This window comes from Heptranchias perlo, chromosome 6 (genome assembly GCF_035084215.1).
Source record: "Heptranchias perlo isolate sHepPer1 chromosome 6, sHepPer1.hap1, whole genome shotgun sequence".
NCBI lineage: Eukaryota > Metazoa > Chordata > Chondrichthyes > Hexanchiformes > Hexanchidae > Heptranchias > Heptranchias perlo.
The window spans coordinates 14,758,703-14,784,686 of record NC_090330.1 but is presented as its reverse complement, the minus strand read 5'-3'; positions in this window follow the sequence as shown (position 1 = coordinate 14,784,686).

Sequence of the window (25,984 nt, the reverse complement as noted above, 5' to 3'; positions counted from 1 at the left end):
GGGTAATTATTGGTGATAGTCAATCACATTTGCATAGAAAGCTACAGGGAGACACAATGGGGGTGATTTTAAACCACAAGAACGGGTGGGTTGGGGGCGGGTGGGAGTTGAAAATAGTTGTTTTTTGGATGGCGGCCGCAACCCGGCTTTATTTCCGAGTTTAACGTCGGCACGTAAAAGTACAGGCTTCCCACTGGGAATGCAAAGTCCGAAACTTTTGCGGTCGCGACCCAAAAAAACAACTATTTTCAACTCCCACCCACCCCCAACCCCCCGTGATTGGGGTTTAAAATCACCCCCAGTGAGTCTTTCGGCCTGTTGTAGTATTTTTCCACCTGGCCTCAGGAATACTGCTGATGAAGACTCGATCAAAGATTTATCTTAATGGCTTCCTAAGAAATTTTAACTACGTATAAAGGAGCTTCCCCCAACGGCTTAGTGGGTAAAGGCACCAGCCAGTGGGGTTTCGAGGCATAAAGCAGGAAGATTCCAACTTTTATCTCTGATCTATGGTAAGTAGCTAATCTGAGCAGGGGCAGCAATTGGATTAGTACAATCAGAGCCCTTGGGCCAGTGGGGGTTTCCATTCTTGATGGCTGTCCAATTATCCTTCCCGATGCACATGTGTACATACCTGGTAAGGACAGGAAAAAAAAACAATCGGGTGCGGTGTAAAACAGGTTGCCGATTCACAATGAACCCGTTTTGCGCTGCTGGCGTAAACCATTTTCACCCACATTCTTTTTAACTGATCGCCACCTATAGAATAATTATACTCAAAGCACTGTCTTAATAGTGATGAAGCATAGCATTCCCTGAAGCAATGGAGGTAGAATTTCCAGTTAGTCAGGGTCTGTGTAGAGTCACCTACAGCAGAGCAAGGACAAACTTCCCTTATCAACTCTTGACACTTCAATGCATTAGCGAGGGAGTGCTGCATTGGCGGAGGTGTCACCTTTCAGATGAGACGTCTGTCCTCTCAGTTGGATGTAAAAGATCGCATGGCACTACTTCGAAGAAGAGCAGGGGAGTTCTCCCTGGTGTCCTGGCCAATGTTTATCTCTCAACCAACATCACTAAAGCAGATTATCTGGTCATTTATCTCATTGCTGTTTGTGGGACCTTACTGTACGCAAACTGTCTGCTGCGTTTCCTACATTCCAACAGTGACTGCACTTCAAAAGTACTTTATTGGCTGTAAAGTGCTTTGGAATGTCCTGAGGTTGTGAAAGACGCTATATAAATGCAAATTCTTTCTTTCATAGATTTGGAGTGAGCTCATTCAGTTTGATTTAAAGATATTATCCATTTTAACACATCTTTTAACTGCACCTCCATATGCTTAAATGGGCTAGTGTTTTGTCTCTTTCTTTTTAATTATAAATGTCACTCCTAACATTTGCCTGCTGCTGACAGCTCTGGGCTATCAGCAAATGTGCAGAACCAGCAATAGGGTGTTACTAATACACCTCACAGGTCATATGACGCGCCGTGTTGGAGTACAAGCATATTGATTGAACGAAGCTACGTGTTTTCAGTGTTTCTGACTTAAAACAAACTCATAACAGGATTTTAAAAAAATATGAACAGTCAGTAAAAATTAGGCAAGGTGAAACTACTGCACGTCGTAGCTGCAATGTTGACAGGGCATACACGTACCATTCCTAACACTGTTAACAAAGAAGCCGCACAGTGAAGGCGAACTCTGTACAAAACACCCCCACCCTCAAGGTAAAGGAGCCACCATTTTAATTCTGCGTTTTTAAAAAAGGTGCTGCCATTTACTGGCACAAACATGCTGAATCTGAGCGGAGCTGGAGTCAGATTTTAAGCAACATTACTGGATCTGGAGATAGCTAAAGGCTTAAGGGCAAACCAAACGTGACCCTCCCCTCACCTCAACTCACCCTGACCCCCATGCAAAGTGTGTAAAACAGTCTGCAGGTCAATCTAAGAATCGCATTCATCAAGGAATTAATCGGCTTTGTTTTGCTCTGAAAACCGCAAAAGGCATTTCCTGTGCTTTAGAAATGTAATACGAGTGAGAAAACCAGCTAAATATTCCAGATTGAGGCACATTAAAACATAGATTTTATTTAGGATTATCCATAATGGGACCTCGCCAGTCCCACATAATTCCCTACTTGAATAGAATCATGGAATGGTAACAGCACAGAAGGAGACCATTTGGTCCACTGAGCCCATGTTGGTTCTTTGTAAGAGCAATTCAGTTAGTCCCATTCCCCCGCTCTTTCCCCGTAGCTCTGCAAATTTATCTAATTCCTTTTTGAAAGCCACGATTGAATCTGCTTCCACCACCCTTTCAGGCAGCGCATTCCAGATCAGAACTACTCGCTGCGTAAAAAAGTTTCTCCTCATGTCGCCTTTGGTTCTTTTGCCAATCGCCTTAAATCTGGTTCTCGACCCTTCTGCCATGGGAACAGTTTCTCTTGATTTACTTTATCTAAACCCTTCATGATTTTGAACACTTCTATCAAAACTCCTCTTAACTTTCCCTGCTCTAAGGAGAACAACCAGTCTATCCATGTAACTGAAGTCCCTCATCCCTGGAACCATTCTAGTAAATCTTTTCTGCACCATCACTAAGGCCTTCACATCCTTCCTAAAGTGCGGTGCCCAGAATTGGACACAATACTCCAATTGTGGTCGAACCATTGTTTTATAAAGGTTCAACATAACTTCCTTGCTTTCGTACTCTTTGTCTCGATTTGTAAAGCCCAGGATCCCGTATGCTTTTTTAACCGCTTTCTCAACCAGTCCACCATCTTCAAAGATTTGTGCACGTATATGCCAGGTTCTCTCTGTTCCAGCACCCTCTTTAGAATTGTACCATTTAGTTTATATTGTCTTCTCATTCTTGCTGCCAAAATGTATCACTTCGCACTTCTCCATGTTCATCCATTCCATCAGCCTGTCTATATCCTCTTGAAGTCTATCACCATCCTCCTCACTATTCGCTACACTTCCAAGTTTTGTGTCATCTGCAAATTTTGAAATTGTGCCCCTGTACACCCAAATCCAAGTCATTAATATATATATATAAAAAAAAATTCTAAGTGGATCCTTTCTTTTAACTATTTAATAGGAGAGATCAACCCTCTCTAAAATCAAAATTACTCGTAATATATTTCATTTTTTGCATTATTTTCAAATAATAAAATATTTTCAGCATCATTCTGTCGATGCTTATCATCCAACATGGCCACCAGACATCATTAGGAACACCCTACAGTAGAACATGGAATAATCGGTCGGGTCGATTTTAAACCAACCCACCTGCAGGGTTAATAAAGCAGGCAGGATCTTCTATGCAAATCGGGGTCCTATTAAATCAATAGGTCTTCACTCTAGATTTAACCGGGGAAGTTGCCTTGGTTTTACCGCTAGGCAAGAATAGGTCTGAGTACAGAAGAGGTCCTTCTGGTAAGTCTAAAACTATCCTTTGTGGGACCAGGAGGAGCAGGCAAACCCTGCTCAGAACTCCCCTACTTTCCTCCTGTGAGATCCTCCTGAAACCTCCCCCTCCCTCCTACTTATCTGGAAGTTGGTGGGCAGCCAAGGGAATCATAGGAACAGGAGTAAGCCATTCAGCCCCTTGATCCTGTTCTGCTATTCAATTAGATCATGGCTGATCTTTGCTTGCCAGCAGCCGCTATGCACCCTCTTCACGCCCGTCCTGTGCAGGAAGCGGGCTGGCAGCCAGAATTACCGCGGCCTTCTGCTGCCTCTGCCGAGCAGGAAAGCAAGTTGCCAGAGGGGTTTCTTGCTAGAAACCCACTCTGAGTTAAAATCCGTCCTGGCGTGCGTGCAGAAACCACCAGGAGCGGAACAACGAACGGGTGTCAGCCAGTCAGGGTGTCTGGAAATCCCGAGGAGCACAGCAAATGCAAGGCGTGGTAAGATGGTGAAAGTACAGGGCAAGTTCTCGGAATCTGTAGGGAGGTGAAGCTATGAAAATTAAAAAGAATCCACGACTGTTGATTAAACCCAGTAGCTAATTTAGGTGGAGGAAGGATTCAAGCACGTAGTTTCTAAGAAACTGTTCAAAAACAGGTTACATTTGCATCAACAAAACCTGCCCTATAACACGGTCTCATTTGCTTTAGCAAATATAAAGCAAGACACTGTTGTAAGTAGCTATAGTTTGTTTCGTAAAAGTCCCAATATGCTTACCTTACCATGAATCTTTTGTGCAAAATATTATCTTCAACTCTTAGGTTGAAGGAAATAAACAATTAAATAACAGATCCCTATTTTACCCAATGCAGCTGATTGAGGTGAGTTTCTATGGTAACTCGCAACTATGGTTTACTGGCAATCACCCAAAACAACAACCTGTTTTATTGGTGCAAACGGCTGAGTGAAAGTCAGGTTTTTAATTTTGTGTCTTGTTAGTGATTTTGTTCAGTGTTCTTTTGGTTGCATAATTTAATTAAATAGGTGGAAATAAATTGAAACATTTACAGACCTACCAATGTCACACATATTTTCTTCTGTTCCTTATTCTGTTTGAATATAAAGGGAAACATGCTTTATGCTCTGACTTTTTCACTAACATTAACAAAGGAAAATGTGCCCCATTGAGAGTAGCACTTACTCATTTTCATTTATAAACACAGCTCCTGAGGAATAATTTTCCAACAGCACGCTCCAGGTGAGAAGCATTGTCTCCTGAGAGAGTACGTATTGGACATTTTGCACCTGCTGCACACAATCTTGCAACCAGAATGGTCAGAGAATTGTGTCCAGCGTGTGTTTTAATTTTCAAAACAGACTTTTGGTGGGTGAGGCTCACAGGGAGCACGTGATTGGAAAATCGCCCTTTGTGTTTAAACGGCTTTGTAATCTCTGTTATTGACCATAAACATGACCCCTCACATAGAATCATACAACACAGCAGAAGGCCATTCAGCCCATTGTATCTGTGCTGGCACTTTAAAAGAGCTATCCAATTAGTCCCACTCCCATGCTCTTTCCCCATAGCCTTGTAAATTTTTTCCTTTTCAAGTATATATGCAATTCCGTTTTGAAAGTTACTATTAGATATGCTGCCACCATCCTTTCAGGCAGTACATTCCAGATCATAATGACTCGCTGCGTAAAAATATTCTCCTCAACTCCCCTCTGGTTCTTTTGCCAATTATCTTAAATCTCTGTCCTCTGGTTCTCGACCCTCCTGCCAGTAAAAACATACTCCTTGTCAAAACCCCATATCATTTTGAACACTACTATTGAATTTCCGCTTAATCTTTTCAGCTCTAAGCAGAACAATCTCAACTTCTCTAGCCTCTCCATTCAACTAAAGTTCCTCATTCTGGTGAATCTCCTCTGCAACCTCTCCAAGGCCTTGACATCCTCCAAGCTGGCAGTTTTGCACATAATAGAATCCAATTGGAAAAGTTTGTGTTTCGTGCCCTAAACCCTGAAAAAGAAAATCCAAAGTAGGAAAGAAATGCCCCAGTGCCACCATTTCAAAAATGTAACATTCCTCTCCTGGAATTAACAGGGTTATGGATTCATTCCCCAATGTGTTTCTTTATATTTACTGCAGATTGCCTTCCTTTCCTTATCATCTCTCACAACCTTCCTACCTCTCCATGTTCTCTTGCAGCCAAAAGGGTGGGAGTGGGTTGATCTGGGCCGATGATGTCTGGAATGTGTCAATCCTCCAGTCAGCATTGGTAATGGAGGAGTGCCCTGCCAGGTCTGCCAAATTCTCCTTATTGGGAGTGACATTCAATCATCTTAGCTTAAACCTATTTTAACATATACATCACTTTTAAAAATAAACACAGCTCCATTTGTTAAAATAATCAATATCTTTCTTGCTGAGCTGCCCTAATGTTTCCCTAGTGTTGATAGCTCTGATTAGATCCAGATACAAATGGTATAGAAACAAAGAACTTGCATTTATATAGCACCATACCACATCCTCAGGCATTGCAAAGCACTTCATGATCAATTAATTACTTTTGATGTGTAGTTACAGTTGTTATGTAGGCAAATGTGGCAGCCAATCTGCACACAGCAAGCTCTGTCAAACAGCAGTGAGATAGATAAATGACCAGTTAATCTGTTTTGGTGGTGTTGTTTGAGAGAAAATTGTTGACCATGACACAGGGGGAACTCTCCTACTTCTCTTCAAACAGTGCCACAGGATCTTTTATATCCACCTGAACAGGCAGACGGTTGAATATCGTTGGTTTACTATCTTATCAAAAAATATAGCACCGATAATAATGCAGCACCGACTGAAGTGTCAGCCTACATTATATGCTCAAGTCCTGTAGTGGGGCTTGAACCCATGACCTTCTGACTCAGAGGAAAGATTACATCCACTGAGTCAAGCTGACATGTTTTCAATGGAGTGGGATGCAGCAATAACAAGGAATAGATAAAGTATCCAACGATCTCATTCACTCATCAACATATATCCTACAGCAGATGTAATTAATAATATCATTGCATAATTTTATTTACCTGATTTACGCACAGATACAGACAAATCCTTATCCTTAAGTATAACCGCGTTGAGCTGCCGACTTTAACACTATATGATGCCTTGGATCAAGTGCTATTTGATGTAAACAGATTGATAGTGCAGTGACGAACAGGTATAAAATGCAGTCCTACTTGATGTTTTCCTTTAGAATCGTCTGGTGCTAAGGATTTCCCTCTTTTTCAGGCTATGTTTTTCCTGATCCCTTTAAGGTTTCTTCAGATTCGAGTGTCCTAGCCTTCAAACACACACTCTGGTTCAACAGGGACTCCAGCTTCTGCACGTTTCTCAAGATCAGCTCAAAGGGAACAGAGATCTCAGTTGCAAAGAGCCCCTGTTATTGTATGGAGGAGGAACGCGTTATATACTGGGGAAACTAGTTCAGCAACATTTCTTTGGCCTTGATATTCTTGAGCTTATTAACATTCCATATGACAACAGTGCGATGCAGTTTTGAAGTATTTCACCTGAGTACGTAGTACACATATCACTTGCAAGATAGCTGCTGCTGAACTAACTTTGTTGACAGCTAAATAACCATCCAGTGGAACTTGTATAATGTACAATGCAATCTAATTTCCGACCCTTTCTAAGCAATCCATGAGTGTGAAGCAGTTAGTGCAACCCCCTCCATTATGTCAATTGTAACTTGAGTAAGTTTATAAAGAAAGACTTGCAATTATATAGCATTTTTCACAACCTCAGGACATCTCAAAGCACTTTACAGCCAATGAAGTGTAGTCACTGTTGTAATGTGCCAATTTGATCGTAGCAAGGCCCCATGAACAGCAATGTGATGATGAGCAGATAATCTGCTTTTAATTACTTTAGTTGAGGGATAAATATTACCAGGGATAACACCCTTGTTCTTCTTCAAAATAGTGCCATGGGATCTTTTACATCCACCTAAGAGGGCAGACAGGGCCTCAGTTTAACATCTCATCTGAAAGACAGCACCTACTGACAGAGCAACATTCCCTCTGCACCACACTGGAGTGTTAGCCTAGATTTTACACACAAGACTCTGGAGTGGGACTTGAACTCACAACCTTCTAACTTAAAAGTAAGAGTGCTACCAACTGAGCCACAGCTGACACTTGTAAATCTCTCCTAATGCCATAAATCTATCTATGTAATTAAAAGTATTGCATTTGTACACACATCTGTGACACAATGCAAAATGTATGTCACACTTGTATCTGATAATTACTGTGAGCGATGTTACTACACAAACACTTAATATATTTGTATCAAACTTCTCCACTATTTTATGGGCAGAGAGGAGAACTTGATGCAAGTGCATTTAACGTTTGCATGGTAATAACATATTAATTTCCAGGCTTGAATCTGTTAGCCGTACTAATTTGCTCAAATATAACAGGAAAATCTTATCAGTCATGAACCACCAACACACAAACCCAGCCAATTGAAGAGCAGCCATTTTTTCCGCCAAAAGTAGGAGTCAGGAACCACCAACTGGAGCAAAAATAACAATCCAATCACTCACAACATTTTCTACTTTCTTTCGGTCACCATGTTGGTTCAGTTAATTTTATTAACCTTTCTACTCTAGATATTTTTGTTTACCCGTGTTTCACATTACTCTTACATAAGAACATAAGAAATAGGACCAGGAGTCGGCCATATGGCCCCTCCAGCCTGCTCCACCATTCAATAAGATCATGGCTGATTTTCTACCTCAACTCCACTTTCCTGCCTCACCCCACTATCCCTTGATTCCTTTAGTGTCCAAAAATCTATCGATCTCAGTCCTGAATATACTCAACCACTGAGCATCCACAGCCCTCTGGGGTAGAGAATTCCAAAGATTCGCAATCCTCTGAATGAAGAAATTTTTCATCATCTCGGCCCTAAATGGCCTACCCCTTATGTTGAGACTAGTACCCCTAGTTCTAGACTCACTAGCCAGGGGAAACAGCCTCTCAGCATCTACCTTGTCAAACCCTCTAAGAATTTTATACGTTTCAATAAGATCACCTCACATTCTTCTAAATGCCAGAGAATATAGGACCATTCTACTCAATATCTCCTCATAGGTCAACCCTCTCATCCCAGGAATCAATCAAGTGAACCTTCATTGTACCCCTTCTAAGGCAAGTATATCCTTCCTTAGGTAAGGAGACCAAAACTGTACACAATACTCCAGGTGTGGTCTCACCAGAACCCTACATAATTGCAGCAAGACCTCTTTACTCTTATATTCCAACCCCCTTGCAAGAAAGGCTAACATACCATTTGCCTTCCTAATTGCTTACAGTACCTGCATGTTATCTTTCCTTGATTCGAGTACAAGGATACCCAAATCCCTCTGACTACCAACATTTCTTAGTCTCTCACCTTTTAAAAAATATTCTGCTTTTCTATTCTTCCTACCAAAGTGGATAATTTCACATTTTCCCACATTATACACCATCTGACACCTTCTCGCCAATTCACTTAACCTGCCTATATCCCTTTGCAGACTCTTTGCATCCACCTCGCAGCTTACTTTCCCACCTAGCTTTGTATCATCAGCAAGCTTGGATACATTACTCATCTAAGTCATTGATATATATTGTAAATAGCTGAGGCCCAAGCACTGATCCTTGCGGCACCCCACTAGTTACAACCTGTTAACCTGAAAATGACTCGTTTATTCTTACTCTCTGTTTTCTGTCCATTAACCAATCCTCAATCAATGCTAATATATTACCCCCAACCCCATGAGCCCTAACCTTGTGTACCAATGTCTTGTGTGGCACCTCATGGAATGCCTTTTAAAAATCCAAATATACTACATCCACTGGTTCCCAATTATCTACCCTGTTAGTTACACCCTCAAAAAAACTCTAATAGATTTGTCAAACACGATTTCCCTTTCATAAAACCGTGTTGACTCTGCCTAATCATATTCTGATTTTCTAAGTGTAGGTGACCCCGAGCTCACTATATCTTGGAGATTGTTTACACTCGCCCTGATAGCTAGGTGAAAATTGGAAAATGCCCAAGAAACAAACAGAGGCGCCCTCTTCACAATACCTCAATGGTTGGTTCTATCCTATGTCCGCACACAATCCTGCTCCTCTTTGGAAGCTGGCAGATTAATGTTATAACAGACCTTGTTTAAGGCTTTCAAAATAAATGAAGTTATTAAACAGTAATAGAACAAATTAATAGTAGCAGTAACATATTTTTATAGTAATTATGAAACTTAGCTAGTTCGTCGTAGATAGAAAATATTAAATAGTTTGCAACATCTATGCCAAATTATACTCTAATTAATTTTCTTGTATAATGATTTTTTCCATTTCTCACCAACTTCGGAAGTTATCTGGTTTAACTAACTCTCTTCAAAAGTTCCAGATGGACTATCTTCGAAGGTCCCAGATAGATACATTGGCCGGGCTTTTCTGCTTGCCCACTCACTGGCCTACGGTTTTCTCCCTGTTCATTTTAGTGGACAGAAAAAAATCATGGGCTGGCCTGAGTCATTCCCATGAGTTTTACTTAGATGGGAGTTGACTTACACTGTTCCATGTTGACTTGCACGATAACACAACTGGGCGGTGTGACCTGAATCCAGCTATTTTTTGTCTTTTGCACGTGTACTTCAATCTCTCCAAAGGTTGGACCAAGTGAACACATTGTGAAACAAGGCCAGATATGAATTGTTAAGCTGCTTTGTTTCCTAGCATGTGAACATACAGAGTCCCAGTTGTAATCAAAACTCACTAATTCCACTCAGCTTAGCTTCCCATACACAAAGAACGTCATCAACCTGCCACACTATTCCTCGTTGGTGGATTATCGTACTGGTATTTTAAGAATGATCTTGCTTTCTGTACAATGACTGTTCATAAGAAACTGAACCCCTGAATTTTTGCCTTCAGTCCAGAGAAGAACCTACTCTCCCTACTGCCAGCCTGACCACAGTGTCAGCTTCCAATCAAGCTGGAAGACAAGCAAGAAGATCTAATGAATGACACAGAAAGAATTAGAGAATGAAAAACAATGAGAGAGATCATTGAGAGAGATGCAATTTTGTTTATATTTTTCTCCCAGAGCAGTGGCACAGGAGGTCAACTGTGTTATATAATAATGCGCTGCAAGTTACTTTCAAAGCACTCCGGTCATGATAAGACGGTGTCTAATCCAACTCACTGTGAGCAGTGCCACAGGGGATCTGCTAGTCATTAATAAATACTCACTATCTGAATCATATAAACTAAACTCAGTTGCCAACATGGGTTTAACACAACAGTCAAATGGGATTTTATTGCCAGGATTGTAACCACCTTTTAACATTAACTATGCAGTGCTTAAAAGATATATTATTTAAACTTTCCTGTTCTCTAACTAAGCTTGAGTTCTAGGTGTCAATATTAAATACTGTTGTTAGTTCAAAGTTTCTGAATCATTTACAATGAAGTAGATGACTTCTGGCCACTTTGAATGCTCACTGTGATGATAGTGATACATGTAACCCTGAGGTGGACAAGCCTGGTTTATATGTGTTTGCTGCATGGTCATTGCCAATGTCTAAATGTCTATGTGTACAACCTTTCCGAAATCGACAGCAGAATTCAGAAAGTACAGTATGGCATAAGTTCTTACTTCAGTCTTCTAAAAATTAAATCATAACACACAAGCTTCACACAAGCCTCCTCCCTCCCTATTTCATCTAACCCTATCAGGATACCCTTCTATTCCTTTCTCCCCCCACGTACTTATCTAGCTTCCCCTAAGTGGTTATTACTTGTTACATTTGGCTTATGGTTTGTCTTTCCTATCTTTTTTCAGAAAGGGAGTGTTGGCTATCTGTGAAGGTGATCGCTAAGACTTCTTCAAATACCCATCCATTTTACTCAGAGTCTTGAAGGGACTGCTTAAAGTGTTCTTATTTCTTGGGATGATTGATGACACCAAAATAAATGGATTCAGTTCTACGCTGTGAATGACAAATATGCAATGCTGAACAGTGGGAGCAGAAGCAAACTAAAGATGTAGATATTGCTCATGTAGCTCATTACAGTTCATGTAGATACTATTCTTATGATTCCTGTCATGGCTGAAGAATATTAAGCATTTTGGACACTGATACATCCAGAGACAGGAATCTAGCATTCCATTTGTTCCTATATTGGGGATTGGATGGAGAAGCTTTAAAAGCTGCAATGCTTCCAACTGCTTATCTTAACTGTTGCCAAAAATGTGATTCACAAGAGCTTGTGAGGGGCCAGAATGGAATGTGGATTCCCCCCCCCCCCCTCTTTTTCCCACCAATTTACACTCATCCTTCTCTCCTGAAGGCAGTTAAGGGTGTGGTTTCACGGATGCTAGATGCCCTCCAGCACCTTGTCTAAGTGGCCAATTTTCATTTGTAAATCTAGACAGTGAGGATATTCAATCATGATGGTCATCACAGCAGAATCTGACTCTGTTTCCAATTGACATTGAGATATGTGCACTTCAACCAGGGCTAACTTGATAGCAATCAGGAGTGAGACCCCTGGTCACCTTTCCCTCCTCTAACTCAGGGGTGCTAAGGGTAGTTGGAGCTCAATTCTGCCAACCAGCACAGACCAGAAACTGGGACTTCTCTGGTCTGTGTGGCTCAGCTACTCACTGCCGTAACCAGCTATGCCATCGGAAGAGCCCAAAATCGAACAAAAATATCAGTGAGTTGCAGCTGGATTTTCTTTCACTGTTGTGCCAGTGCTAATTTTGAGCTAAACCATGCCTTAGTTATTTATGTGAAAGACATGTAGCAGAAAAATAGTTTTTAGATATCTCTCTTGACCTCTTCAGTGTTCAAGCAGCTCATATTAATGTTTTAAACAATTTGTTAACTCGGTTCAAATAATGAATTTACTCAATAGCTCAGTTGGGAAGAGCACTGCTAAACATAGAATCTGACTACATGCAGACTAAAATAGTTCCAGGTTTAATTCCCACTGGTGCTGTTACCTGGGGGAGGAAATGGGGGTGTTAAAATTGGATGCAGTGTCCCTTAAATAAGGAGAGAAAGTATTAGTCAGAGTTACATTGAAACAGGCCATTCAGCCCAATTGGTCTATGCTGGCATTTTTGCTCCACACAAGCTTCCTACTTCATCTAACCTCTATCAGTATACCCTGCTACTCCATTACTGATCACCTTTCACTGACCCATGCTGGAATGTGTTCCTATTGATATTGGGAGAGTTTAGGATCAGGTTCAGCTGTAATGCCCACCTGGATACATACTCTGCCTGCACCCACTGAAGAATGGCTCACTGGAGGACAACTAGTACCTTTGAAACCATTCTCCAGGTGTTTTTAGGAAAGGAAAGGACAAAATGGGAATGTGTGTGTTTGTGGGTTGGTGGAAACCTGTGCTGAAGTAATGAGCTGGGGTAATTGAGAGACAATGTGCCCAGTGTACAATATATATTTACAACATATTAATGGTGCCCTCACTGTTCCAAAATGGGAGGTAAACGAGTGTATTCTTCACGTATAAATTTTATGACTTGTCCCATGTTCCAGGTTATAGGATGTCACCCTAACAAAGTCTGTGAAAAGTAGTTCTTAAACATTTGAGGCCATTTTCACCAGACAAAAGGCAAGTGATTTGTGTCAACCACTAACTGGGTGTCAGTAAAAGCAAATCTTATGTGAATTGATTTATCCTGTGCCTTGAAAGGGCCAGGAGGAACTCTCAGGATCCAGGAGAATACAAATAGCTCTAAACAGATGATGTTACAAACAAGCAAACAGGGTATAATCTACTTATAACTGTCACAGCCTCAATCAATCTCTATCTTCACTGTAATCCATCATGAGAACCTTTCATCAAACCTGTAAACTAAACTTTTAAACTCCATTAATTCCAGAAGGTTCCACATCCTTCTCTGAAAAGGCACTTATGCATTGGGTGTTTCTGTAATCTGGGCTGAGAGAGAGGTGTCCATCTACCAACTCTCTTTGCTTGCATTGCTACAACCAGCTCATTTTAGTTTTATCACTGTAATCATATGGAACTGGTGCACAGGCATCGCCCTCCTATGACCTGAATTACAATGGCAAGGTAAGCTAAATTGTACAATTTTAACAGGGGTGCAGGAACAGGGAGACCTGGAGGTTCACATATATAAATCTTTGAAGGTGGCAGGACAAGTTGATAAGGCTGTTAAAAAAACATACAGGGTCCTTGGCTTTATAAATAGAGGCAGAGAGTACAAAAGCAAGGAAGTTATGCTAAACCTTTATAAATCACTGGTTAGGCCTCAGCTGGAGTGTTATGTCTAATTCCGGACACCATACTTTAGGAAGGATGTCAAAGGCTTGGAAATTTAATAGAATGATACCAGGGATGAGCGACCACAGTTATGAGGAGAGACTAGAGAAACTAGGATTATTCTTCTTAGAGCAGAGAAGGTTATGGGAACATTTAATAGAGGTGTTCAAAATTATGAAGGGTTTTGACAGAGTAAATAAGGAGAACATGTTGCCACTGGCAAGAGGGTCAGTAACCTGAGGACACAGATTTAAGGTAATTGATGAAAGAACCAGAGGGGAGATGAGGAGAAATTTCTTTACTCTGCGAGTTATTATGATCTGGAATGTACTGCCAGAAAGGGTGGTGGAAGCAGAATTGGATGTATAGTTGAAAAGAAAAAAATTCCAGGGCTATGGGGAAAGAGCAACGGGAGTGGGACTAATTGGCGAGCTCTTTCAAAGAGTCGACACAGGCACAATGGGCCAAATGGCCTCCTTCTGTGCTGTATGATTCCATGAATCTATGATACAGGGGGCCAAATGTAAAAGTGCCTAAATTGTGAGCTTAACTATTTCATAAACAAGATAGCAATATTTGTTTTACCTTTGAAGCTGGAGGTAATGCAGAGAAGAGCCATGCGACTGTCAGGGGTCTGAATTATGGGGATAAACTGAGGCTTTCTCAGACTAGAAAGGAGACATTCGAGAGGTGATCTTGTAGAGGTATATAAGATAGTTAAGGATATAGAAAAGATTAACCTGGAATATTACTTTAAATTAATATGTGGGAATAGAATTGGGGGACACAAGTTAAATCTAGTAAAAGGTAAATTTAGGACTGATATTATTATTCTTCTTCACACAAAAAGTGACCAACTTGTGGCATAAAGTTCCAGATAGAGCAGCAGCAACAAAAATCCTGGAATCATTTCGGAAATAATTGGATGATACAATGAGATGGATGAATTCAAATGGGTAAATTGGCCTTCCTCAACTGCAATTACCTTGTGAAATTCGACCAAAAGCTATGCAAGAGGGCAACCCACTTGTTTTAGAAGAGCTTGGAGGGCATTCTGTGGAAGAGATATCTGTCACATAACAATTTTTAGTTCCTTGGCCTGTTAAGGAGCCTTTCTTGTAGCTCCTCCAATGCTCCACTGGATAAAGATGCCGATAGTTTTAGGTTCAATCCCCACACTCTACTCCTTATCTCAGCCCATCTACCACTGAAACCGTCATCCATGCTTTTGTCACATCCAGACTTGACCATTCCAATGCTCCCCTTGTCAGCCCCCTGTCCTCCAGCCTCTGTAAACTTCAACTCATCCAAATCCCTGCTGCCCATATCCTATGCCACTTGCCCATCACCCCGGTCCTTGTTGAACTACATGGCTCCTAGTCCCCCACTGCCTCAAATTTAAAATTCTATCTGTGTTTAAATTTCTCCATGGCCTTGCTCCTCCGTATCACTGTAATATCTTCCAGCAGTACAACCCCACCACGTAAACTCTCCATTCTAACTCTGGCCTCTTGTATATTCCCCCTCCCATCAATCCATCATTGGCCACAGTGCCTTCAGACATCTTGGCCCCATGCTCTGGAATTAAACTGCTAAACTGCTTCATCTCTCCAGCACTCTGTATTCCTTTAAGACCCTCCCTGCAAGCCTTCTCTTTGACCAAGTTTTTGGACAACCCTCCTAATATCTCCTTCTTGAGCTCGGTGCCCATTATTTTTTCCTCTTGTGCCTCTGTCAAGTGCTTTTCTATATTAAAAGTGCTATATAAATGAAAGTTGTTGTTGTCTTAGATGATCCCAGGTGACGCCACTGTTATTAGCTTCAGTATCCCTGGGTTAGCGAGTTAAGGAGGAAAAAAAATCACCCAGGGTTCCCTCTCCTGATTGCTTTTCCAGTGACTCCTGTTTGAAAGTGTGCATGCAAGGATGAAAGATACATGTCGTACAGTTAATAGCCTGCCAACTCTCACCGTCTCAGCTCATGCATAAAAAATGGCCACTTGGACAAGACACCAGAGGCCCCTCAGTGCCTGTGAACAATACCCCAGCAAGAGTCAGTGCTCAAGACAAGAGGGGAGGAAAATTAGGGGGGGGGGAGGAAAATTAGGGGGGGGGGGAAGAAAACTATGGCACTCCTTACCTCTTTTTGTAGTTTCTTCGGTAGTACAGTCCCCACCGCTTATAGAGTGTTGGTGCTACTGCGATTTGCCCTCTATATGCGTTGGACGGTTTATATGAATCTGTGCTGTTTTGTCTATAGCCCTGTAGCGTGCTAAAGATGAATCATTTCCTCACTTTTGTTTCTTATGCCGCCTAATAAAGCTGAACCTTAAATCTTACACAATATTCACTTGTGGCTTGCAAAGCTTGGCTTGTTGCTCTCTTTGTGCGTAATTGAGGGAATCTGAAGGAGTAGCTTTAATTGCAAACTGCCGCCAATAGATAAACTCTCAACATGGAATTATTTAAATCGGGAAGTAGTGAAAGTGAACGTGGCATTCGGATATCACTTTAGCATGTGAAGCCCCCTATTAGCAACTAATTAAAAATAAATCGAACTGAGGCTTGAAAGCTGCCTCTGTTCACGCACTTGTCGATCACTGTGTTCACAATTTTTTCAAACATCTTCAGTATTAACCGGCACCACTTAGAAGTGATCAAGTATAATATGTAATGACACCTTAACAAGGTGTGAGCTATTCACTCAACAACTGATTCTGCCCGAAATGGATGGCGCGCTGAACACATTGTAAGCGGCAACTTTGTAATTTACAATAATGCTAATCGAAATGGTTTGCACTATTTGCCCCATTTAAACGTGGCCAGTTTAAGTGGTGGGAACTGTGCAACTATTGAGGGCTCTTTTCCTTCCTGAGGCCTCATTTGTGATCTTCAAACAGCTAGTTACATTTCAGATGAATCATTCAAGTAAAAAACTGCTCCAGGAATCCAAATAGTTTTGCCAACCCTTCGTGATTGACAATAGTTTCATTGTTTCTTGGTTTTGGTGTTATCTTCTTGGAAGTTTTATGTGAGGTCATTTACCTCCTTCAGCAGATTATATAAATTTATTATTCTTGAATTGAAAGTCAAGGCAAAGTCCACAGTGCAGAACACCAAGATTGAAAAGAGAATATGAGGTAAATCAGGAAGTAGTGATGAGGTGACACCAGCTTTAAGTTTTAAAAGCCTGAACATTGTAGGAAAAAAATCTGAGGCAAGTTGGCTCAGTGATAGCCCTCTCAGCTCTTGAGTCAATAGATTGTCAGTTCAAACCCCACTCCTTCACTTGTGCATGTAATCAGGGCAGTACTGAGGGTATGCAACATTGTCAGAAGTGCCATCTTTCAGATGAGATGTTAAGCTGAGGCTCCAGCTGCCTGGTTAGGTGGACATAAAAGATCCCATGGCACCAACATTGCTCCCGCAAGCATCACCGTCAGAACAGATTAACAGGCCATCCGTCCCATTGCTGTTTGTGGGACCTTGCTGTATGCAAATTGACTACCGAATTTCCCTACATTGCAACAGTGAGTATTCATCGGCTGTAAAATGATTTGAGATGACCTGAGAATAGAATCATAGAATCATAGAAGTTTACAACATGGAAACAGGCCCTTCGGCCCAACATGTCCATGTCGCCCAGTTTATACCACTAAGCTAGTCCCAATTTCCTGCACTTGGCCCATATCCCTCTATACCCATCTTACCCATGTAACTGTCCAAATGCTTTTTAAAAGACAAAATTGTACCCGCCTCCACTACTGCCTCTGGCAGCTCGTTCCAGACACTCACCACCCTTTGAGTGAAAAAATTGCCCCTCTGGACCCTTTTGTATCCAGATGATAAGAGCTATATGAAAGTATAGTTTCTTTCTCTTTCATTCTTTAACATTCACATTTCCTGAAATCAGATGAGTTTCTCTTGTATCAGGTCCAGGAGTAGAAAAGAAAAGAGTAGAAACGATTTCCAAATCGTTCACCTGAGGAAGGAGGTAGCCTCCGAAAGCTTGTGAATTTAAAATAAAATTGCTGGACTATAACTTGGTGTTGTAAAATTGTTTACAATAGAAAAGAAGAGTTAGAAAAGCTTCCCCAGATTTGGGAGCAGCAACGAAGGCTTGGGTGGACTTGGGTTTTATAGAGAGTTAAACGTTATCACCAGGCGAGAAACAGGTGATAGTGAATTGACAGCCTGTTTTACACCTCGCCTGATAGTCTTTTCCATTCAAATCAATAGAAAATAAAATCAGGCGAGGTGTAAAATAAGCTGCCAATTCGCTATCACCTGTTTCTCGCCTGGTGATGAAAATTACCACCACTGAGGGAAAAAAAAGAAGGGATTGGCATGAAAGGGCACAAAATGGAAAGACAAGCCAGTCTTACTAAAATTGGAAAGAAAAACATAAAAACGCAGAAAAATGAGGGAAAGGCTACTACATAATCGGAAAATGGCAGAACAGGCTGTTGATACAAAATTGTTTCAAAATATCCAGCTGTTTTGCTTCGTCGTTCAACTTGCCGCGTGTAAAATGAGGTGGAGTGAGCGCAAAGTGGGCGGGTGGTGCTTGTACAACAGTATTTGCTAAGCTAGTTCTGTCACAAGGTACTGCTTTGCATAAAATAGGAAAGTGATTGTGCAGTGTCACAGTATTGCTGGTCTGAATCCTTCACTACAGCTCTGTGAGGGCTGACTAAAACAGTGTTAAATTGAAGCAGATTGTTCCATAGTAACTGTAGCTCACATACATAACGGATAACCTTCTCTAACCAGAGCTCAATATCAACATACACAGAATCTGTAGCAGCAACTAAATTAATTTATGATTTTAAAAAAAATTATTTAAATTTATGAGTAAATTTTGATTGGCTAAAAAATGCCATGTAGATGAAATTACTCTTGTGGGTGAGCTTCAGAACAGTAAATAAATAATCCTGGAAAAGCTAACTCAGGAGATTTATGTAGCAAAACCAAGAAAAGCTCTCCCAACAGCTCAGCGAGTTTAGCCAGCGAGCGGCTGAGGCATACAGCTCAGGACGATTATCGGTTTGACCCCAGTCTGTTCTGAGTTAGTTGATCTCAGCCAGGCAGCACATGGGGCTCTACAATTGGCCTCAGCACCCCTGCATTATAGAGGGGGAAAAGTAGTTAGGGATCCTGCTGTTGATTGCTATCAGGCAATGCCTGCTTAAAGAGTGCGTGTGTGTGTGTGTGTGTGTGTGTGGATGTCTGATGAAAGAATCAGGCCCAACTGCAGTGCTTCCTGACAGTCAAACAGCCTGCATGCAATCACTGTCAAAGCTCATACATGGATAGTGACCGCTGGAGGTAATAACAACAACAACAACTTGCATTTATATAGCGCCTTTAACATAGTAAAACATTCCAAGGCGCTTCGCAGGAGCGTTATTAAACAAAATATGACATCAAGCCACATAAGGAGATATTAGGACAGGTGACCAAAAGCTTGGTCAAAGGGGTAGGTTTTAAGGAGCGTCTTAAAGGAGGAGAGAGAGGTAGAGAGGCAGAGAGGCTTAGGGAGGGTATTCCAGAGCTACCAGAGTACAACCAGCTCCATGTAATTTTATGCATATTGTAGACTCTATCTAAAATGCTAGAGTAAAGCATGATGTTTCAATTATGTTATGAATTCCAGTTAGTTAACATTAAATTGTATATATGATTTGGTATTGTCAGAATTGTGATTTATATTAACATTAGCCTTCAGCGTTTCAATGGGTAAATGCATTGCTGACCCATACAGACCAAGACAGGTCCAGATTCAATGAGTTAGTTGATCTCAGTTGATGCATTATATTTGGCTGCCAGGGCAACTTAGGAAAAATAAAATCAAAAATCAGCTACAGAGTGACTCTTGTTGCCAAGTGCACGCATGGATGTTGAGTCAACAACAACAATTTGCATTTGTATAGCGTCTTAAACGGAGTAAAATGTCCCAAGGCGCTTCACTGCAGTGTTATCAAACAAAATTTGACACCGAGCCACATAAGGAAATATTAGGACAGGTGACCAAAAGCTTGGTCAAAGAGGTGGGTTTTAAGGAGCGTCGTAAGGGAGGAGTGAGGTAGAGAGGGGGAGAGGTTTAGGGAGGGAATTCCAGAGCTTAGGGCCTAGGCAGCTGAAGGCACGGCCACCAATGGTGGAGCGATTTAAAATTGAGGATGCACAAGAGGCCAAGATTGGAGGAGCCAAGAGACCTCGGAGGGTTGTAAGGCTGGAGGAGGTTTCAGAGATAGGGAGGGGCGAGGCCATGGAGGGATTTGAAAACAAGGATGAGAATTTTAAAATAAAGGCACTGCCGTACCGGGAACCAATGTAGGTACACGAGCACAGGGGTGATGGGTGAGCAGGACTTGATGCGAGTTACAATACGGGCAGCAGAGTTTTGGATGACCTCAAGTTTATGGAGGGTGGAAGATGGGAGGCCGGCCAGGAGAGCATTGGAATAGTCAAGTCTAGAGGTAACAAAGGCATGGATGAGGGTTTCAGCAACAGATGAGCTGAGGCAGGGACGGAGACGGGCGATGTTACAGAGGTGGAAGTAGGCGGTCTTGGTGATAGAGTGGATATATGGTCAGAAGCTCATCTCAGGGTCAAATAGGATGCCAAGGTTGCAAATGGTCAGGACATGGTTGTCTTGGCTGTGATGCTGTTCAAAGTCAAATAGCTGAGCTGCCCTGTGTAGGATCCCACACGGATGGACAATGGCAACTTGGGCGATGTGCTAGAGGGGTGCCTGCAATTGTTGAACTGCATCCCAGCATGACTCAGCATCTTAAAGAGAAGAAAGGAGAACACTCAGGAAGAAAAGAAAACCAGACACAACCTTATCAAATAAAATCGGAAATTAGTGGCATGGCGCATGTTTATGTGCAAATGGGCTTCTTCTTGAACTGCTGAAGGTCTTGTGGAGACTCTGCTTCTATGAGGGTGCTAGTTGGGGAATTTAAGGTTATTGGCCCAGTGAAGATGAAGCACTGATGATATATATATATTTTTTTTATTCGTTCATGGGATGTGGGCGTCGCTGGCAAGGCCAGCATTTATTGCCCATCCCTAATTGCCTTTGAGAAGGTGGTGGTGAGCCGCCTTCTTGAACCGCTGCAGTCCGTGTGGTGAAGGTTCTCCCACAGTGCTGTTAGGAAGGGAGTTCCAGGATTTTGACTCAGCGACGACAAAGGAACAGCGATATATTTCCAAGTCGGGATGGTGTGTGACTTGGAGGGGGACGTGCAGGTGGTGTTGTTCCCATGTACCTGCTGCCCTTGTCCTTCTAGGTGATAGAGGTCGCGGGTTTGGGAGGTGCTGTCGAAGAAGCCTTGGCGAGTTGCTGCAGTGCATCCTGTGAATGGTACAGTCAGGAAGTTGTGTGTGTGACTTGGAGGCGAACTTGGAGGTGGGGGTATTCCTGCAACATTGCTGATCTTGTCCTTAGAGGTAGAGGTTGAAAGGGACAGTGGTGAGTTGCTGCAGTGAATCCTGTAGATACTGCACTCACAGGGGGTTAAATTGGATAATCCCTGAAAACAGGTGTGGGGATTGCAGTACGCGATTAACCCGCACCCGTTCATTGTGATGCAGGCGGCACGTTAAATTTGTGCTGCCTGATGATAAATGATTGCTGCGTGCAGCCAGCGCTACCTGTGCTGTTCATTGGCTGCACGCATCAGCAGGGGTCCCGATATCGAGAGCGGCTAGCGCAACTTAAAGGCAGCCTGCACCTCATAAAGGGGAGGTGCACTGTGGCTGGAAGAAGTGGTGGAAGTTAATCGTGAAGTGAATCTATGCTGTAATATGTTGAAGAACGGCTGAACATGCGAGAGAGCTGTACCAAAGTTCTCTGATAATGCACTGGAGGCCTTGGTGCAGGAGATGGAGAGAAGGGGGGACTGTTGCAAGCCTCATACCCACAACTCACAGCTGACTCACACGCTGGAAACTATTCAACCATGACAGCCACATCACTCAAACATCTTGCAGGACACTCACTGACACACTTCCCTCTTTCTTGCAGGAGAAGGTGGCGCATAACAGGAGGCAGCAACAAACAAATGGAGGAGTACAAGCACGCTTGCACATTTTAACCCCCATGGAGGAGATAGTGCTGGCCATCATGGGAAGGGGCATCGCTGAGTCCATGGCCACTGGCGGTGCTGGGGGGAGTAATGATGAGGGTCTCCGCATACCTAATTCTCCTTCTCTCCTCCCACTTCTCCATCATCCCACAATCTTTCCTGACTCACGTGCTGCAGATGGTGTAAGTACGCACTTCTTGTTGTCTTCTCTCCCCTCACCACAACAAAAACCATGTCCCTTTGGACATTTCAGATGCCCAAGAACTAGAATCTTCCCCGTCGGAGGAGGCAGAGGAAGAAGACAGTGATGATGAAGAGACACTGTCACTTGATCTTACACTCGCAGCCACCAGCTCAGAGACTGACACTGCACGTACTTTACAGGCTAGGATAGAGGATACACTGGGCACAAGTGCGGAGGAGCCAGAGTAGGGGGAAAAGATACCGCAGGTGCCAGCTCGCCGGAGGGCGAGGTCGCACACTAGTTATGCTGCAGAAGAGTCAGATGAGGACTTTGATGGGCCAGGCTACAGAAGAAGGCTGATGGGCGTACAACGCTTGGTGCACTGGAAAGCCTGCCAGATAGCCTGCGCACAATGTCAAGGGACATGGAGGAGTCCAGCTCAAACTTGCCACAGGGCTTTGTGCAGCACTTGGAGCACATCCTTTCCCACTTAGAATGGGTTATCACCTCCATCAGCACACCTGTGGAACCTACCATGACGCAATGTCTGATGACTGAGATCACAGCTTCCATCAAAGGTCTGACTGCTGTCTTGGAAGCTCAGACTGCTACTATCGTGGCTCTGGGTACCACTGATGAAAGGGGCGTTCAGGGCGTTGCAGAGGCCAGCCATCTGTTCTCCAGCCGATCACCAGGATTGCTGAGGCTTCGCCCTGTGGCAGTGGCAGTGGCTCAATGGAAGAGGAACCCACTATGAGATTTAATGTATTTTGACCAGACACCAATTGGTTATAGTGATGATCTTTTATTTGAACAAAAGCAAGGATCAATACATGCAAGTATTAAGCGGTAATTATCAGAAAACAAGGAATCATATTACCCCATTGTCCTTTGGGTAGAAGCCGCAACCTTGTTCCCCGTTCCTTCAAGCACGTACTCTCGTTCCCGTTTACCTGCCTGGTACATTCTTTTCTGTCCTCTACAACTCTACCACAACTCCTTCTCTACTACAACTCCTTCTCTACTACCTGACTCTCAAAAGGGGTCTCTCTCTTTTATGCCTGTGGTCGCACACCAGCTGCTCATTGAGGGAGTTGAATCCCTTTCTGTTGATGAACATGTCCGAGTTCAGACGAGGAGCATGCATGGCAATATGCGTGCAGTCAATGGCACCCTGCACCATGGGGAAACCTGGAATGCGAGCAAAACCTTGTGCTCGCTCCTCCTGCTTGTTTCTAGCAAGAGGGAATGAGATGAATCTGTTTCTCATTGCGTACGGAGCCTCAGTGACCTCCCTTATACTGCAGTGCACTGCAAACTGCGGCAACCTGAAAGGAGCCAGAAGCAGCCTGAAAGGAGCAAGAAGCATAAAAATTAAGAGCCACAGTCCCCTTGACAGCCACAGGCAATGCTGTTCTTGCCCTGCTTTGAGGCGGCAGTTGTGGCTGCAGCAGTTGACAAATTTCAGTCATGGCCTCTTTTGTGAACCGAAGATGTCTGATGCACTGGTCGTCGCTGAAGTTGAGGTAAGGGAATTGCTCCCTGATGACCCTCCTTGGATAGGGCCTCCTGCTGAGTGCTCTGCTCCTCCTCCCTCTTCTAGCAGCTTGTTCTGCTCTGCGTGGCCTCTCTTCATTCTCCCAGTCATGTTCAATTTCCAGAAGAAGCCCTAGCAGGCCACACATGTCTGGAAGCAACTTTGGTCAGCACAATATTTTAAATGACGCAAAAAGTACTGCAAGTCCAGCCAAACCGCTCGCTTAAACTTTAACCAAGGAGAGGAAACCTCGAAAAAAGCGTACATTTACACCAGCAGCTAGAAGAAATAATCCAGCGACTAACCTGTAAATACTTCATGATCCCTTTAAATAGCGCTGGTGGGGGTTCCTTCATGCCATTTAACGTCATGTTCAGCTGTGTGAGGTTAAGGCAGGGCATTGGCTGGAGTGTGGAGTTGCAAAATAGCAGCGGTGCCTTCAAATCAGCATTGCACACTGATTCACATCATAATCTCTCTGCTCTGCCTGCTGTCGGTGGTCGTTATGTGCGAGCGCACAAACTCCTTTACCAAGATGGCATCCCGTGCACTTCTTGTCGGAAGTGCGCATGTGCAGCTCGGAACCCATTCTCGAGTCTTAGATGTCCATATAGCACCTAAAAAACAGGCACTACACGGCCCAATTTAAGCCCCACAGTGTGTCAGTTATGTAGGGGGTGATAATTGAGTCCAGCGGCAGGGGCACTGATCGAGCGTACTGTTCTGTCCTGGACAGTGTTGAGCTTCTTCAGTGTTGATGTAGCTGCACCCATCCAGGTAGGTGGTGAGTATTTCATCACACTTTTGACTTGAGCCTTGTAGATGGTCGAGAGGCTCTGAGAGGTCAGGATGTGATTCACGTTACACTGGCCTGGCAGAGATTAGAAGTGGCATGTGCTGGTCATAAACAGAGGGCCTTCCCCTTTATTCCAGGTGTCTTGTATCGGATGAAGCAAAAATAGTTACACTCAGTACACCTTAATGTTACCGTAAAGTGTTACAATATCTAATTAGGCAATTTTCAGCCCACAGTTTACTTCCTGATGTTAGTTTCCTCACAGCCTTACACAGGTCCAGTCTGGCAGCTATGTCCTTCAGGATTGGGCCAGCTCAGTTAGTGGTGGGATTGCCAAACTATTCTTGGTGGTGGGAATTGAAGTCTTGCACCCAGAGTCCATTCTGTGCTCTTGCTTCCCTCGCGTGGTGTTCAACATGAAGGAGTACTGGTTCATCAGTTGATGGGCGGAAGGAGGTGGTGATTATTGGGAGGTTCCCTTCACATCCGGATCTGAAGCCACGAGCCTTCGTGGGTTCCAGTGTCAATGCTGAGGACTCCCAAGGCCACTCCCACCTGATTGTGCCCCCACCTCCGATTGGTCTATCCTCTGTTTGGGGTAGGACATACCCACTGATGATGATGGAGGAATCTGGGATGCTGGTTGGTAGATATGATTCTGTGTAGCTTGACCCACCTGTGGGACAGTCCACCAGTCGCCAGGTGTTAGTGAGGAGGACTTTGCTGGGTTGACTGGGCTGAGGTCATCCTAAGTCTTGTCCTGGTATGATGCTTGGGGTGTTGCAGATAGGTTCCTTACTTTTGACCTTTGGAGCACTTGTTTATAACTGTGCGGCCTTTTTAGAGGGCATTAAGAGTGAACCACTTTTCGTGTGGGATGGGAGTCATGTGTCGGTCTGACCAGGTAGGGATGGCAAGCTCCCCATAGGACATTAATGAACCAGTTGGGTTTTATGCAATTCTGAAGCTTTCACAGTAATTTTTGCTCAGCCCACAAATTACCAAATTTATTGAATTCAATTTCACAACTTGCCATGGTGGGATTTGAACTCTCAACCTCTAAGTCCATTATCGTGAGCACTAGGCTAACATTTAATTATATTTAGGCACTGGGAATAAAAAGGAGAATTGGCCTTAGAGAAGAAGAAAAATACCAGGTATGGTTTTTACTCATGATTGTCATCCAATGCCCTCTGCTGGAGATGGCCCTCAGGTAAAGCCAGGTAGAATTTGGGCATGAAGGCTTCCATGGCTGATTAGCTTGCCAATGCTCATTGTTTAGGCTCACTGATAAAGAAGGACTACTTTGGCAAGGCACTGTAGCACACATACCGCAGCATGAGTCAATGCCTTCCGGACGAGTAGGGGAGAAAATTAGAGGGTTCACATCGAAGAAATGATAAGGCATGTTAACTCCCAAGTGGCACAGCTCAAATCAATTATTGTCGCTCTCAAGTATTCAATAAAAGTGGAATAGGCACTTTTTTTTAATCTGGATTTTTTTTATCTATCAAACAATTATATATATATTTACATCTTTGGTTTATATTCAAAGAGCAAATCCAAAAAGAACG